We start from the raw sequence: 15,462 nt of genomic DNA, 5'->3' as shown, positions 1-15,462 counted from the left end.
AACTTGCTTGCGGCAAGCTAACGTAATTTCCCTTAGGTCCGCTATCACGCTAACGCTATCCTAAAACTCTCTAATTTCGCGCACGTATGGGCCGAAACAAGAAGGCCCAATGCGAGAAAAGGCACGGCGAAACCTTTGTGGACTGTGCGTTTGGTGTTGTTTACGAAATGCCACTGACCTGTGGAGGGACCTGCATAGGCCAAACAGGCCATTTTGTTGGCATGCGAGCACCATAAATCGTTAAAAAAGGGAACTGAGTCGAATTAGCCCCTTCACTACAAAAGGTGCAGATGTGAGCCGGTATCAGGATTCTGGGCAAACAGTATCCTGATACCTGGGGAAACAGAGAGTCGCGTTAAGATGGCACGTGTAGTACTTGAGACCGTAACAAACAAGCAAATAAACAAAGGCGACGCTTGTTGTAGTGACTGCTCTGTTGCCCTTCGAAGAAAGGAAGGTGTCTTCATGGAATCTCTTTTATAATCACAACGGCTTGATAATAAACAGCCACGTTTCTTTCGAAGAATGGAATTCTGTTCCGCTTCATGTTGTTTGGGCTATTGAGCGCTCGCTCCTTTTTGTTTTTGCTGTTCTGTCGTTATTGACTGTTCTTTTGCCGTGATTAAGTGTGATTAACAAGAATTTCAGCACTGACATTACGCAACAGAAGCTGCGAGATACCCATAAAAGACAGTTCTAAGGTGAATGCGGTTTTTTAAATTTTTTATCTTTATTATAATTGTTCTACGACGGATGGTTGAGTGGGATTGTGATTGTGCGATGGTTATGTGACTGAGTGTCCTGTATATATTTGAGCCCGCTCTGGTAGACAAACAGTTGGTAGCCCCCCAAACCTCTTTCCTGACGTCTTCCCGGTTTCCTGTGTGCGTCCGGTGTTATTTTCCTGAATAATATATATATATATATATATATATATATATATATATATATATATATATATGAAAGAAGCCAACAGCCACAGAAACCAAGGGGCACAGGGGATGTTTAATTTATTTTTATTTTGTGGTGTTGATCAATTTAGATATCACTGAACATGTTATCGCTTAAAGCTAATTGATTAGAAAAGCAGAAGAAAAAACAACCACTGCCGCCGGTGGGATCCGAACCCACGACCTCCGAATTACGCGTCCGGTGCTCTACCTCTGAGCTACGGCGACGGCTGTCAAATCTTCTGCTTTCGGGGGTATTTATGTTTTACTAGTAACCTAACCTTGAGAGTGTTCATCAGCGCCACCCACGTTCATAAGCGGCGGACGTGGAACGTCCTGAGTTACCGCAGGTGTGACGTAGAACGTCATCGAACGGAGAGGGTGGAAGCTGCGTGAGAACCCTCTTATGCTTCCTATGGTGTCAAGGCTGCCAGAACCGAGGCCCTCGCTAAGCAATTAAGCAAACAAGGGAAGGGGAATGAGGGGCTCGTTATAAATATGAAAGAAGCCAACAGCCACAGAAACCAAGGGGCACAGGGGATGTTTAATTTATTTTTATTTTGTGGTGTTGATCAATTTAGATATCACTGAACATGTTATCGCTTAAAGCTAATTGATTAGAAAAGCAGAAGAAAAAACAACCACTGCCGCCGGTGGGATCCGAACCCACGACCTCCGAATTACGCGTCCGGTGCTCTACCTCTGAGCTACGGCGACGGCTGTCAAATCTTCTGCTTTCGGGGGTATTTATGTTTTACTAGTAACCTAACCTTGAGAGTGTTCGATGACGTTCTACGTCACACCTGCGGTAACTCAGGACGTTCCACGTCCGCCGCTTATGAACGTGGGTGGCGCTGATGAACACTCTCAAGGTTAGGTTACTAGTAAAACATAAATACCCCCGAAAGCAGAAGATTTGACAGCCGTCGCCGTAGCTCAGAGGTAGAGCACCGGACGCGTAATTCGGAGGTCGTGGGTTCGGATCCCACCGGCGGCAGTGGTTGTTTTTTCTTCTGCTTTTCTAATCAATTAGCTTTAAGCGATAACATGTTCAGTGATATCTAAATTGATCAACACCACAAAATAAAAATAAATTAAACATCCCCTGTGCCCCTTGGTTTCTGTGGCTGTTGGCTTCTTTCATATTTATAACGAGCCCCTCATTCCCCTTCCCTTATATATATATATATATATATATATATATATATATATATATATTGTGTACAGTATGAAAATAACATGTCTTAACAAGTCGTACATGCAATGCCAGAGTATAATAGCTCAAATAAACAATTATGACGGTTTAGAAAGAAAACTGCTTCCAAGGTTCAGAATTAACAACAATCTAGGGTAACATATTCGGTTTGCTGATCGCCTGCGGCAAAAATTAGTAACGAAAGGTGTCAGTATGAAATTTATATTCCATTAAATGCTGTGAATATTTCGTTCTGGTATTTCTTGTAGGTTAAGGAACTAAGTAAAGCGTGGAATCTATTTTTAATGCACCGTTTATTGGAAGAGAGACGAAATTGGCGGGAGTTTCAGGCGCGGTTACTAATAGTGGCGAAACTGGCTTCGGTTTAGAGTTAGAAGAGTCGTTACGATGATATTTGCTAAAAATAAACCTTCCTGCTTTCCGTTGAACACTTTCCAACTTGTTTATGCATCGCTTTGTGAACGGAAACCAAAGCAGCATGTTGCACTCAACTACAGAACGGACAACAGCGCAGTACGCCAGTAACTTGGTCGTTCGAGAGAAAAAAAATGCATGTGCTGATGCATAAGCTTTAAGCTTTATTACAGCCCTGCTGCAAAAGCACACGGCAGCAAACTCACTATGTTTCGATCTGAAAAATACTTATAATAAAAATGCGGCAGGTATACCCGACCATCATCCCTGCTTCGTAAAAAAGGCTATTATTTCCCAAACCGGACTGTCTGCTGCAGTGGACTAGAGAAATACGGGCCTGCATCCTGTTCCAGAGGTCACGAGTTCGAATCCTGTGAACTTCACGTTCATTTATTTCTCTATCCTTTCTTGTAATTTGCGAAAAGCCGTCAGAAACTATAACGCCCGAAATAAGCCTTAAACTCGCGCTTCAGGGGCAAAAATCAGTTACTCTTGCCGCCGGCACTTGAGACCTATAGGTAGAAGCATACCGGGTGTTCACTGAGATGTTCTGAAAATTTTTGAAAAAAAAATTTTGGTTATCACAGCGCTTTCTTCGCCATAACATTGTCAACGGTGCTGCGCATCAGAATAGAGCTAAAACGCGCCAACTAGTAGACTGGTAACTAATACTGAATAGTAGTTAACTATTTCTTAGCCTCATTATTTATCGAGAGGCACATATTCCACAGTAATTAATATTCATATCAGTTTTTAGAATTTCGGAAACGTAGTTACCCGCGCTGCTACGGCACAACAAATTTTGGCTATTTGGACGAGTTACGTGCACTGGAGGGGTTGTTTTGCCTGCATGCTTTTCGAAAGCGCATGTATTCTTCCGCGATGTGGCCATAATTTATTGGGACGCAGAGCCGAGAGTTACTGTGTTTACGAGGTTCTAGAAACTGGTATGGATATTACCTACGGTGGGCTAAGCGCCTCTCAGTAAATAAGGAGACTAACAGTACTAGTTCAAAAGTTCAGTACTAGTTAACCAGCCTACTAGTTAGCATGCGGTAGCTGCATTCTGATGCGCTAGCCGCTGACAATGCTATGCTGAAAAAAGCGCTCTTCTAACTCAGACTGTTTTTAAAACTTGCATGATATCTTAGGTGAAGCACCCGGTATATGTGACAAGCTGTTGCTACCCTCAAAGTAGCAGTGACCACCTTTTTTTTTTTTAAGAGTTTACAGCTATGGGCTTTGCGCGTACCCTGGCTGCACAATTTAAAAAAAAAAAATTCTCCCTTTCTTAGCAACCATTTTCGGTTTTACAGTCGGATACAACTAAAAAAACTGTTAGTAAGACTGGATCACGGTCCACAACATCCTACATTACTCTGCTGGCCAATCACAACAGCAAACGAAATCAGCTTTCGTATGTTTGCCTTTATTAAACAAGTCAGGTATCACAATTCTAGACCTTTTATTTTTTTTTTCGTGTGTTAAGCTTCTTGTTTACATAGCACGAAAAGTTTTCAGAACGGACTATTTTTTGTCGTGGATGAATTGCGTGCGTTGGTCCTGATGGTTGGTTTAGTTTATGGGGGTTTAACGTCCCAAAGCGACTAAGGCTATGAGAGACGCCGTAGTGGAGGGCTCCGGAAATTTCGACCACCTGGGGTTCTTTAACGTGCACTGACATCGCACAGTACACGGGCCTCGAATTTCTCCTCCAAAGAAATTCAACCGCCACGGCCGGGATCGAACCCGCGTCTTTCGGGACAGTAGCCGAGCACCATAGCCACTGAGCCACCGTGCGTTGGTCCTGAATGCAGGAAGGGGCTTCACCACCTTGTTCAGTTCCCCTTGTCGTATACGCTGCATTTCAGGCTTCCGATACCAGGGTAAGAGAATCACCGCGGCTTTTCTTCGTGATCTGCGCCTTCTCTACGGAAGAGTCTTGTTCTGTAAACGAAACAAAGGAAAGGTGTCAGAGATAACACAAAAAGAAGCCAAGACATCAGTTTTATAAAAGAAAGCACCGCTGCAGAGATTCTGCGTATTGAGCTCGAGACAGAAATCAGAGTTTAGATGTCCGTGCCCGCGAAACTAACTAAACGAAATGATTATGGCTGTTTTCTTTTTGAAGATAAAAAAAAATGGAACATTAAGCAAGCCGTTTCATAAGTGAGCACCTGCAAAGTTATCTGCATGTTTCTAATTCAGATACAGAAGCTAGCGCTCGTAAAAAGTTTACCTGAAGTAGTATAGTATTTATTTCAGCCTGTTAATTTGTTAACAGCGAATAATCTACGAACCTGCGTAAAATAACTGCGCAGGAGCGCACTGTTTAACGCAGCATTCGTTTGGGACAACTCGAACAGGTTCGCATCACAGAAGCTCACTGCCACGCCTAAACCTTATGTTTCGCGATGTTTCATTTTGCACAGAACGAACAACAAAAAAACGCCGTGCATAAGCGACGCCCTAAGCGACATCGTTCAACGGCGGCAAGAAATTCCCTGTAGTTTCGCTTTTCTTCTTACTGCCTCAGGCTCGCTGTTTAACTTTGCGAATATTTCTGTAGTTGTTCTTTCTGTTCTTATCACTGTCACCGCTTCACTGCTGTTAATCTTCTGACGATGTGTTGTTCTTTAGGTTCTTTTTAGATTGGTTACTTTGATGCAACCCGTTTGAAAACTTTCGCGCCTTCAAAGCTGCTTCGTCGCTGCTTCGTAAGTGCCCGTATCATGCGTTCCCCCTTCGGCAAAAGTATTCAAGCAATGTAGTTTGCTTCTCTGCCGTACCGGGAAGCCCTTACAACAATCCTACGAACCAAAAGCTCCTTAAAGGTGTGGAAAAGGTTTTCCTTATTTTACACAACCATAACTGCCCCGCTGCACGGTTAAGGAAGAAACCCCGTTGACCGGTTACTTTTGTTAAAATCTGTACATGTCTACAGAATGCTTGAATTCTCGGAGCCACGTATAACTGTTTTGATTGTGACATGCGTCAGAGGTGTAGCTTTACAGCGTACGCGAGGCCGTTTCTTCGCATTTAACAATTTCACGCGAACAAGATGGCCACACTGGGACAACCTAGACGCACGAGCCCGCACTCGCAAACATTGTGCGAGTGTCAGCTGCGGCGCGTCCGGCTGGAGACGAGACAAACCGCAGCGGGGTTTCCTGCTGGGAGCCGCTATAAAGCGTCAGGCCTAACAAGGGGCGGTACGACTCGGGCGCGCACGTGGGAACACGCGGTTGTATCAGTATCAGTAGGCCAGCGAGAGGTTGGCCTACTGATCTAGAAAGAACGAAAAAAAAAAGGGAGGTCGAAGGAGGCGTGCCACAGACCACACCAAGGGCAGCTGAAAACAGGAAAAGACGAGCATCTCGGGAGATGCCACAGATTGCAAACAAGGCTCGCCCACAAACAGCCAGCAGACCTTGGGAGATGGAGGGGGATGGAAGGGGCGACAGGAATGGCGCCTTCCTGTGCGTGGGTGCGGTGGCTACTGCCATAAAAACTGGGGCTCGCGGCGCTGTTATAGGAATCGAGGACAAGGCGAAAAAAAAAGGACCGTGTTGCAAGGCATGCCTTTCTTTATCCCACTCTCGTTCAACGAGAGAAACGGATAGAAGAAACCAATTAGTGCGCGTTCCTACTTTCAAAGAAGGCGGTGTGGAAGACGTCGTCTCCGTCCGCACAGCGCCGGTGTCAACGCGGGTGCACCGGCGGGTGCTGCCTTTGAGGGGCGGCAATTATTGGGCAATTCGGAAGCACCCCCCGGGGGCAGAGCGGAGCGGTCCCTTTGTCGCCATTCTTCGCCAGCGGTGGGTGCCGTCGGGACGCCCCGGTGACGGCTTTCTTTCCCGCACCGCCGGCAACCGTCTCCCGCTTTTCCCCTCGGCCGCCTTCCGCTGCCGGATCGGGAAACTGATCTGGCCACCCTGCACTCCGAGCGGCCTTTCTTCAGCTGTGGCCGCTGCGGCTGTGGTAACTCGGCGGTCCGTCCTCTTTCGTCGCTGAAAACTAAGAACTGTCCGAAGGGTCGTCATGGGCTGCTGCGGGTGTCGCGAGGGAGTCGTCTCGGCTTTTAGCCGATGAATTCTTCTTCGAAACACCAAGGAGCTGATGTGTGGCCCCGTGCTTTATTGTTGTTGCTTTTTCGCACAGGGACCGATCCCACGCTCTTTCGAATCGTATTGTCGTTTCCAGTGCAATGCTTAGCAGGCCAATAAAAGCAGGGTACAACCGCGGCAGCTCGCATAGCTCGCATGCTCGTCAGGCACTTACGGAAACACAAAAGAGGAAGTCTGAAAAAAGAAAGGCGAACAGAAAAGGCTGCTGAGATCGATAAGCGGAGATACACGGGTAGGCTCTGTGGTCGTCGTAATGTATAGTTTTAGAAGGGAAGGGACGCGTCGCTCTGGCGTCTTTGCATTTGACAACAAATGGACGCGACACTAATATGTGTCCATTTTTTTGGCCGCAAACTATTCCTAAGAAGTGTCAAAGTGCGTAAAAATTCAGTGCCCGGATGAGTGGATTTCAGTGCCCGGATGACGGCTCTCGGTCTCGGCGTGACGTCACCACACTGCCGACAACGGGGCTAAAAGCATTTCATGCTTAAAAAGCTGATAAGAGAAGCGCACTGTGTGTGTCCCTAGTACCGAGTAGAACACTTAAATAAGCTACATTTGTTACCAAGAGCTTCGGTTGAAACATTCTACATTGACATCATCGAAGCAATATCCGTGTGACAAAAAAAAAGTAGAATGGAACTTAGCATACACGCACGACATGACACGTCGAATTTCGCTTTGAAAACCCGAAATTATGAGCACAAATAAGAGCAGCAGCTTACCACTGACAATGCAGCAATCGCGTGAGGCATTTTCCGTAAATTTCGGTATACATTCCGCGGAATATACGCGTCTAAATATTAAAACTTTGCGATGCGAGGGCTACTTCCAGGAGAGGACTAGGCATTAAATGTGTCCTCAAAATCTGGCATTACAACGCGCCTTGACCAAAGCGATTCTCATTTTCACGAGGTTTTTCTTTTACGGTCATATATTTGCGATGCGTCTGCGTCTCTTGCCATCGCTAGGTTCACTGGTTGTACACATCCCAGCAAACCAAAAACCTCTAGACGTCTCTGAGAGGTTTTTGCTTTGCTGGGATGGTTACTCGCATGAACAGCTATCACCGTTTGAAGAACATCGCACATCTCCTTGCAACCAGCATTAAAAAAAAGAGTGTTTGCTTGCTGATATCGACTCAAGAATTAGAATAATTTTTCACCGCAACTAGCTGTAGAGTTCCTCTAATCAACATGCAAAGCATTTAATATAACAGCGTCAATAATACTACGGTTCGTGTGGATAACAAACTTGCACGTTTTTTTCGTTTTGCTCTAAGGTGAATTTGACGCATTTCGAGAAGAAAAAATTAGGAGTCACTTTGGCGACTAAAGTGGTGCAAGGCGAAAGCCTTAGTACAGCATTCTGCCACGAATGTGGTTGTGAATGATGATTCAAGTGCTGCCAGCGAATGACGCGTCCATTGGCTGTCTGCGTGTGTTACTGATGTCTGGTTAACATGTTAAGCTTCGCCTGTAAGAGTGGAACGCGACAGCGTCTTGCAACGCTGCCAGGGAGTCCACAGAACGCCATCGCCAACTCGGCTGTACGCCTTGCTGGACGGTAAATTTATTTTTTGAGGAAAGGAAATGTATCTATTTCGCATATCTGGGTGGACACCTGCACCTCGCCGTAAGGGAAAGGGGGAAGATGGGAGTGAACGAAGACGCCGTATTAGCTAGACGCGCCTTTGTTCATTCCAAACCATTCAGCTGGCATTACGGAGTGGCTAGCGTGCTCGTATCGCACTCCGGAGACCCTGGTTCGATTACCCAACTCGACCAATTTCGTTCTCGGTTTTATTGATTTATGCGGTCTAACTAGAAAGGTTAATTAGGCTATTTCATATTTATATTATTGTATTTCTATCCATCGTGTTCTGTCATTCACCTGTCAATTGTTGGAACTGTCTAGGATGTTCGACACAACGTATATGAAACGAGCAACGTCGAACTGAGTGGGGAAGTGCGTGGTGGTGGAGCGAACGCGGTTTCGTACTTATCTGTTTTTTTCAGCAGCGTCTTCTTCCGCGGACGCTGTTGTCGCTGCGGCGCGCGTCTTTCTTTTCTTTTCATCTTTCTTCTGACCTCTTCATTCTCCTCTATCTTAATTAGGCTAATTGATTAATTAAGCAATTAACTAAACTCAGTCCAACTTAGTTGGAGCATCACTATACGATCCCTTTGATTGGTTGCATGGTTACTAGCCAAAGTACAATTGGCCCCATTTGAAATTCGCGCACTGTGACGTCACGAGCATTTCGACCAATTGAAAAGCGTGACATTTTCTGTCGACAACTCCTGCTTACAACGATGAGGCATTAAAGGCTTCCGCCTTAAAAGAAAGCGAATGGCTGGTGCCCGAGTGCACAAGCCATGCGTGCGGCCTGGCTCGTATCACAAGCAGCTAACGCGATGCTCTGCTGCGTGTTTAGCCTCGCAAAAAGGAAAGGTTCAAAAGTGAGTGCTTCAAATACGAGCTCTAAAAAAATAAAGTATCACCACGAAGAAGACAACAAGCACATATCTTTTGTCAATATAGGAATGACAGACCTTCTTTGTTCTAAAAGCCAGGATAATGCAGATTATGAAGGGTCATATGACTGCATGGTTTTTTGCAGCAAATACCGGGGAAAAAATGCGCTCGCCAAAGAAGACAGAAATAGCAAAACATTGGCGTTTATTGACCCTGGTAGGTTCGTGGACTATGGATTCGGTTCTTGCAGACTATTTACCAGGAGCGGTGCGGACAATCTAGAAAAAAAAATGCTTTAAACCGCGAGTTGTTGTAGAGAAGTTGCCCGCCTATGGACCGAGCGACCGCAGTCAATGTCGAGCATCTGCGATGACGTAACCATCCCGTACACAAATCTCGTGCCTCGCGCTAATTTCGTCGTCATCATCAAGTGAGGCACGGGATCGCAAAAAGACGTCGCCATGCACCGCAGTTATGACGAAGCCGCCTGGCACATCTGTCGCGTTGCGGGAGGGTTATTGATTGCTGGTTGAGAAGATCGATCGAAAGCTGAGCTGGGAAGCACGATCATCGGATTTTAAAGTGGGGATCACCTTAACTATGCTGCAGTGCTGAGATACGAAGCCAGATCATGACTGAGAAAATTGGGCGGTTAAGATTTCACGAACACTATTGGCTGGATTCTTTAAAATTTTAACTAAATATTCGTTATCGGAGCTAAGAGTCCAAGATCGTTTCGTTAAGATAGAATACTAGGTTCACCGGAGATTACATTACGCACAACCATTCCCACTACTGCATTCAAGGCGATGAGCCATTAAGAAGTTGCGCACACTCTGAGACAGCGATTGGACTATCACTAGTAGTGAGGAGGATGTCTGTACGAGTTCTTGGACTTACACCGCGTCAGAAGCGATGTTTTCTATTTTTGAATAGGATGATGAGTCTTACCTCAGCGCTGGCCTAGCGGTCTGAGCATCCACCTCGCATGCGGGAGGCGTGAGGTTCGATCCTCACTGCCACCGGGTACCCACCGGTTATACAGCGGGTACAAGCATTGCCCTGGCCTGGTGCTCAGCATCGTTTGGGTGAAATGCTTGGGAAATGAGTCTCTGACACCACCTTGAGTAGACGAAAACACCTTCGACAAGGCGCTGTTTAGCCGCAGGTGCCCTTAAAAAATGGCTGAGGCTTAACTTGGTTAAGCCTGGAGAATGCGAAGCATCATCTTGTCGCGTAATTTGGAGGCGCACAACCACAGCGACGGCGCGAGGTGGGCCCCCGTTTCTCCACTGTCGTGACGTCATCGTGTCACGTGGTGTGACGTCATGTATCACGTGATTTGGAGGCGCACAACCACAGCGACGGCGCGAGGTGGGCCCCCGTTTCTCCACTGCCGTGACGTCATCGTGTCACGTGGTGTGGCATCATCGTGTCACGTGATTTGGAGGCGCACAACCACAGCGACGGCGCGAGGTGGGCCCCCGTTTCTCCACTGTCGTGACGTCATCGTGTCACGTGGTGTGACGTCATGTATCACGTGATTTGGAGGTGCATAACCACGGTGAAGGGCTGAAGTGGTAGCTAAATGGTAGCTAAAGTAGTATGCTTCGCATAAAATTCATCACATCCACGATGATAAGCCGTGACTAAAAAAGTTACGGTGAGTAGACTTAAGCAAATCTTGATATTTAGGTCCATTTTCCTGGCATTCGTGAACTTTCCTGGTGCACCATTCTGTTCAGCTTGTCTATAGTCTACACGGATATATTCGTGCGCACTTCTATCTCACAAGCCTGTCGCAGGTATACTTTCCCACGTTCATTCGCTTCTCTTTGAATGCTTGAATTACGAGATTTTGTAGCTTTGGGGCTTGCCCAGTACTTCAGCTTTCTCTTTAACAGTGCACTCGCGTAAATCGACCAATTACGTGCTTGTTATCCTATCAGGTTTCTGTAATCGGACACCAAATTATCACCAGGCACTGCTGTAAAAACGGCTCAGCCACGAATGCCGCCAACAGCGCTGTGTTGGTTTTGTCCGGCCCTAGCACGGAGTTGCGTTGCAATGATTACTACCAGTCGACAACGCCTGTAAACCGCAGCTACCCTTCTTCTATGCCGTTAGGTCAAGCGACGCTGGATGTATGCAAGATATATAGGAGCGTCCACCTTGAAACGGGGTGGTGCCAATTGCCACCAAGCTCGGCTTTTTTTTTTTTTTTGTTTAGGAGGCCTGGGCAGCGCTATCTTGCGAGAGATCTGAGCCGGTTGGATCTGCGGGCCCGTTATAAGATAGGTTTAGAATAACGCTGGTTCCTCAAGGAGACAGCTGCGCACACGCGAATGGTGCACAGAGGGGCGCACAGCTGCCACAAGTCATCATCATCATCAGGCTGACTACGCCCACTGAAGGGCAAAGGCATCTCCCATATCTCTCCAATTAGCCCTGTCCTTTGCCAGTTGCAGCCACCGTATTCCCGCAAACGTATAAATCTCATCCGCCCACCTAACTTTCTGCACCCCCCCCCCCCCCCACCCCTGCTACTCTTGCTTTTTCTTATAGTACGGTCCGCTTTAATTAATAGAAAAAATTCAGGGGAAACTTTGGCTCTCTAGAGTGCTTTAAGGCGAAAACTTTTCCTGACGCACTGTTTGGCATTGACTGAGAAACTGTGCTGTACTCAGGGTGTCGAACCGGCATTTTTTCGGGTTCGGTTCGGGTTCGGGTTCATGCCTTTCGGGTTCAGTTCCGGGTTCGGCTCCAGAGGGCCATTCCGTTCCGGTTCTAACCGGTTCGGACCGTCTCGAACCGGTTCAAACGGGTTCAGGACAAAAAAAAATTATAACGCTGATCGGTTTCAGTCAACCTTGCTATGCGTTTTCTTTTCTCTTGCACATCGCTGTACAAAATAAAAAATCCAAAGATTTGTTTACGAGAACATAAAACTGGGCTAGGTGGCAAGGGTTCATGAAAGAGGACAAAAGGAAGTCTGGAGACTACACAGACGCTGACTAACAACTGGCTATTACATTCTCGGGAACGTATATGAAGGCGCAGGACACCGTGAACAATCCAAAAAACAGAAGAACGAAGATTAAAACTAAAAAAAACTATACTGCGCATGCACATCATAGTCGAGTCATGACATCCTTGTCAACGAAATTCGAAGACTATACTCTATAGTAGACGGCGCTCCCCTATCTCCTGGACCTCACACAGTTGCCAAGAAAGCCTGGCTCCTTATCTATGAAATTGATGGATGGTGAAGCAACACGCTCATCTGCTTCCTTCCTGATCATAAAGGCCTCGACCACCTCCCTACAAATTCGATCAGGGTGATTAAACAGGAGACTTGTCTTTCTAATTCGGGAAGCAATTGTTCGAACATCACAGATGGGTGAAAAAAGTAGCGGTGTCGTACAACTTGGCTTTGCATTGCAGCGAGTGCAACGATTGCTTGCCCCAGTAGATAAGACAAGTGTCCTGTTTAATAACCCTGTTTGCATTTGTAGGGAGTTGGTCGAGGCTAATGGGATCAAGAAGGAAGCCGATGAGTGTGTTGCTTCACCATCCATCAATTTCGTAGATAAGGAGACAGGCTTTCTTGGCAATTGTGTGAGGTCCAGGATATAGGGGAGTGCCGTCTGCTGTGGAAGATACTCTTCCAATTTCGTTAAAAAGACGTCAGGATGTGATGTGCATGCGCAGTATGGTTTTTAAGTTTTAACCTTTGTTCTGTTTTTTTTGGGATTGTTTCCTGGGTCCTGCGCCTTTATATGCTTTTCCCAGAATAAAATAACCAGTTGTTAGTCAGCCCTCGTGTCGTCTCCCGTCTTCCTTTTGTCGTGTTTACTGCGTTAATTGAGCATAAAAAAATTGTTTAATGTGAGATGTTCTCACTTTACCTATTTTCTTTATTGTCCGCAGCAAAAAGACGAATTTACGGCAAGAGCCGCAAAATGAAATGAACTCGAAATTAATAGAAATCGGCTTGTATATACGCTGTAATCCACTTTATGAGGTGTAGGAAGAAAAGCCGATGGATTTTTCATCTACAAGACCCTCCTGCTTCAGCAGTTTGGGGGACCCCGTAGCGCGAGTAATGAGTCTCCCTTGAAGCTTTAGTCAGTTGGGACTTTCTCGTACGCCGTGTACTTACGGGGCACCAAAATTTCCGCCGCACGTGCCCTCTACGTGCCCGCGCACTACTGAGAAACGAAACTGTCATGTGTTGGCACGTATACATATACATGGTAAGAAAATGTTCTCCTTTACTACATGGTAAGAAAATGTTCGAGAATCCCTCCACCGCCCATCCCCCACCCAACGAGAGCCTCGTGGGAGCACTGGCTCTCCCTAACATCCAGAACTTACCAAACATATTTTATTTAAATCACCTATTCGACATCGCCTTTGGGACCAACGTTATATATCCCGAGCCCCTATTGCTCAGTAGCTTCAAAAACTCAGCTAATCGTGGCTTCTCACTATAGTAAAGTAAGAAATTTGTTTGCGATAGAATGTTTGGGACTTTTTCTGGGGCGCTATGAAAGGCAACCTTTTCGTCAACAGAATTTTTAGCGCCCTTGATAGAGTGATAAAGAATGGTTAATCTGGCGTGCACCATTTGTCCACCAACTTGTTTCAGGCATTTATTTTCAAAACTACAAACAACCCCTTTCTGGCAGCTGTGCTTAATAAGTGAGTAAGTGCTCGCCTGTCTTTTCTGGATATGCTCGCGAGTGCTGATTCATTCGGTTTTCTCACTCTTCGCTTTTATTTACCTGTACGGCCTCTCCACAAGGCAGATGACAAATGTTGCGATCGGGCATTACTTCCTCTACCCATACATATACAGCCTTACCTAGACTTTCTTGATACTTGTGTATTAAAGCAAAGTCAGCGGATGTACAGTGGAGCCCACTTTAATGGCCGCAGATATAACGAACGCTCGCTTATTGCGAGCGGGTGTGGTGCTACTATGAAAATATGCATAAGGGCAACGGAAATTCGTCGCAGATACAGCGAACAATTCTGGCCACACCACTCGGTTATAGCGAACGAGGTGGCGTGGTGAACTACCCCGAGGTTGTAGAGGTCGTCCTTCCGCTAAGCACGCAGATGAAATAGCGCCTCTCAACCTTCATTACACCGCCCCGGAAAGGACATGTCAACCCAGAAATGGAATTAAGAGGCGGCACTGCTGTGCGCAGCGCTAACCGTTAAATCCGGCGTCCGGTAACACTGTAAACGCTAAAAAAAGCACGGTAACGATATGCTGTAATTTTCTATTCAAATAGTAAGTAACCGCCGGCCAAACTCGCGTCGATGGCCAACGAGGGCAATCATTGCCTACGCGTTCGCCGGCTCGGCAAAGCATCCCGAATGGAAGAAGCGCGGTGCGCGTGAGAAAGAGGCATCGTCAAAAGCGAAGCTGCTGACCATGGTCGCGGATCAACTCACAACCGCGATTAGATAATTCTGAAATCCTTGCTGGCCATGCTAGTCACGTGGTATGCATATGCATAGCATGTGCGGGCGGAGGCAGGGAGTTATGGTGCACGGTGGCATTCCTAATGCCGAGATCGCTGAATTCGACGCGGTCAAGTAAGGCATGAGGAGGGTCAGAGAGGTTCCAAATATTCCATGCAATAACCATAAAAAGCAGCCTAAAAGATAGGCGAGTAGCCTAAAGCATGCGTAAACAGAGTTTTCTGTTGCGCCGCCATTAGTACGAATCCCGCTCGGAGTCAGAGGTTAGACTATGCATACTCTTTTAGTTATTTATTTTACTGCGTTAGCAGTATAGCCTGCTTTCCCAAAAATAACCGCGCTGCGGGCGTGCCGCCTCCATCCTTGATTCACACTCCGGTGGGCGTACATCAGAGCATTCACTGGTAAAAATGCACCTTCAAAAACTTTCACCCATCTCTCCACCCCTCATCACTCACCTGTACCCGATATAGCCGAGGCAGATTGTTGTGAAGGCTCAGCGTATTCAGTCGCCCAAGCGTTCTACGAAAAAAACGCCAAAAAAGCATAGGCCTGTCGTGTCAGAACGACAAATATGACTGCGAGAAGTAGATATAAGTCGCCAGACAGACAATTCAAGATTGAGCAGTGCGAGAGCAGCGGATGGAGCCGCGCGCTGGCGACTGGCAGAAATTCTTTCTTAGAAGCAGAACGATTTCAGCGAATTGGCATAACGAAATCACTTCATCGTAGTTACATTTCATCGCAGTAGCATCTTTCTGGGCGGAATCACTATCGCATG

Source organism: Amblyomma mixtum, chromosome 1 (genome assembly GCF_055824585.1).
Source record: "Amblyomma mixtum isolate Tamu chromosome 1, ASM5582458v1, whole genome shotgun sequence".
NCBI classification, from domain to species: domain Eukaryota; kingdom Metazoa; phylum Arthropoda; class Arachnida; order Ixodida; family Ixodidae; genus Amblyomma; species Amblyomma mixtum.
This window is presented reverse-complemented; position numbering follows the sequence as displayed.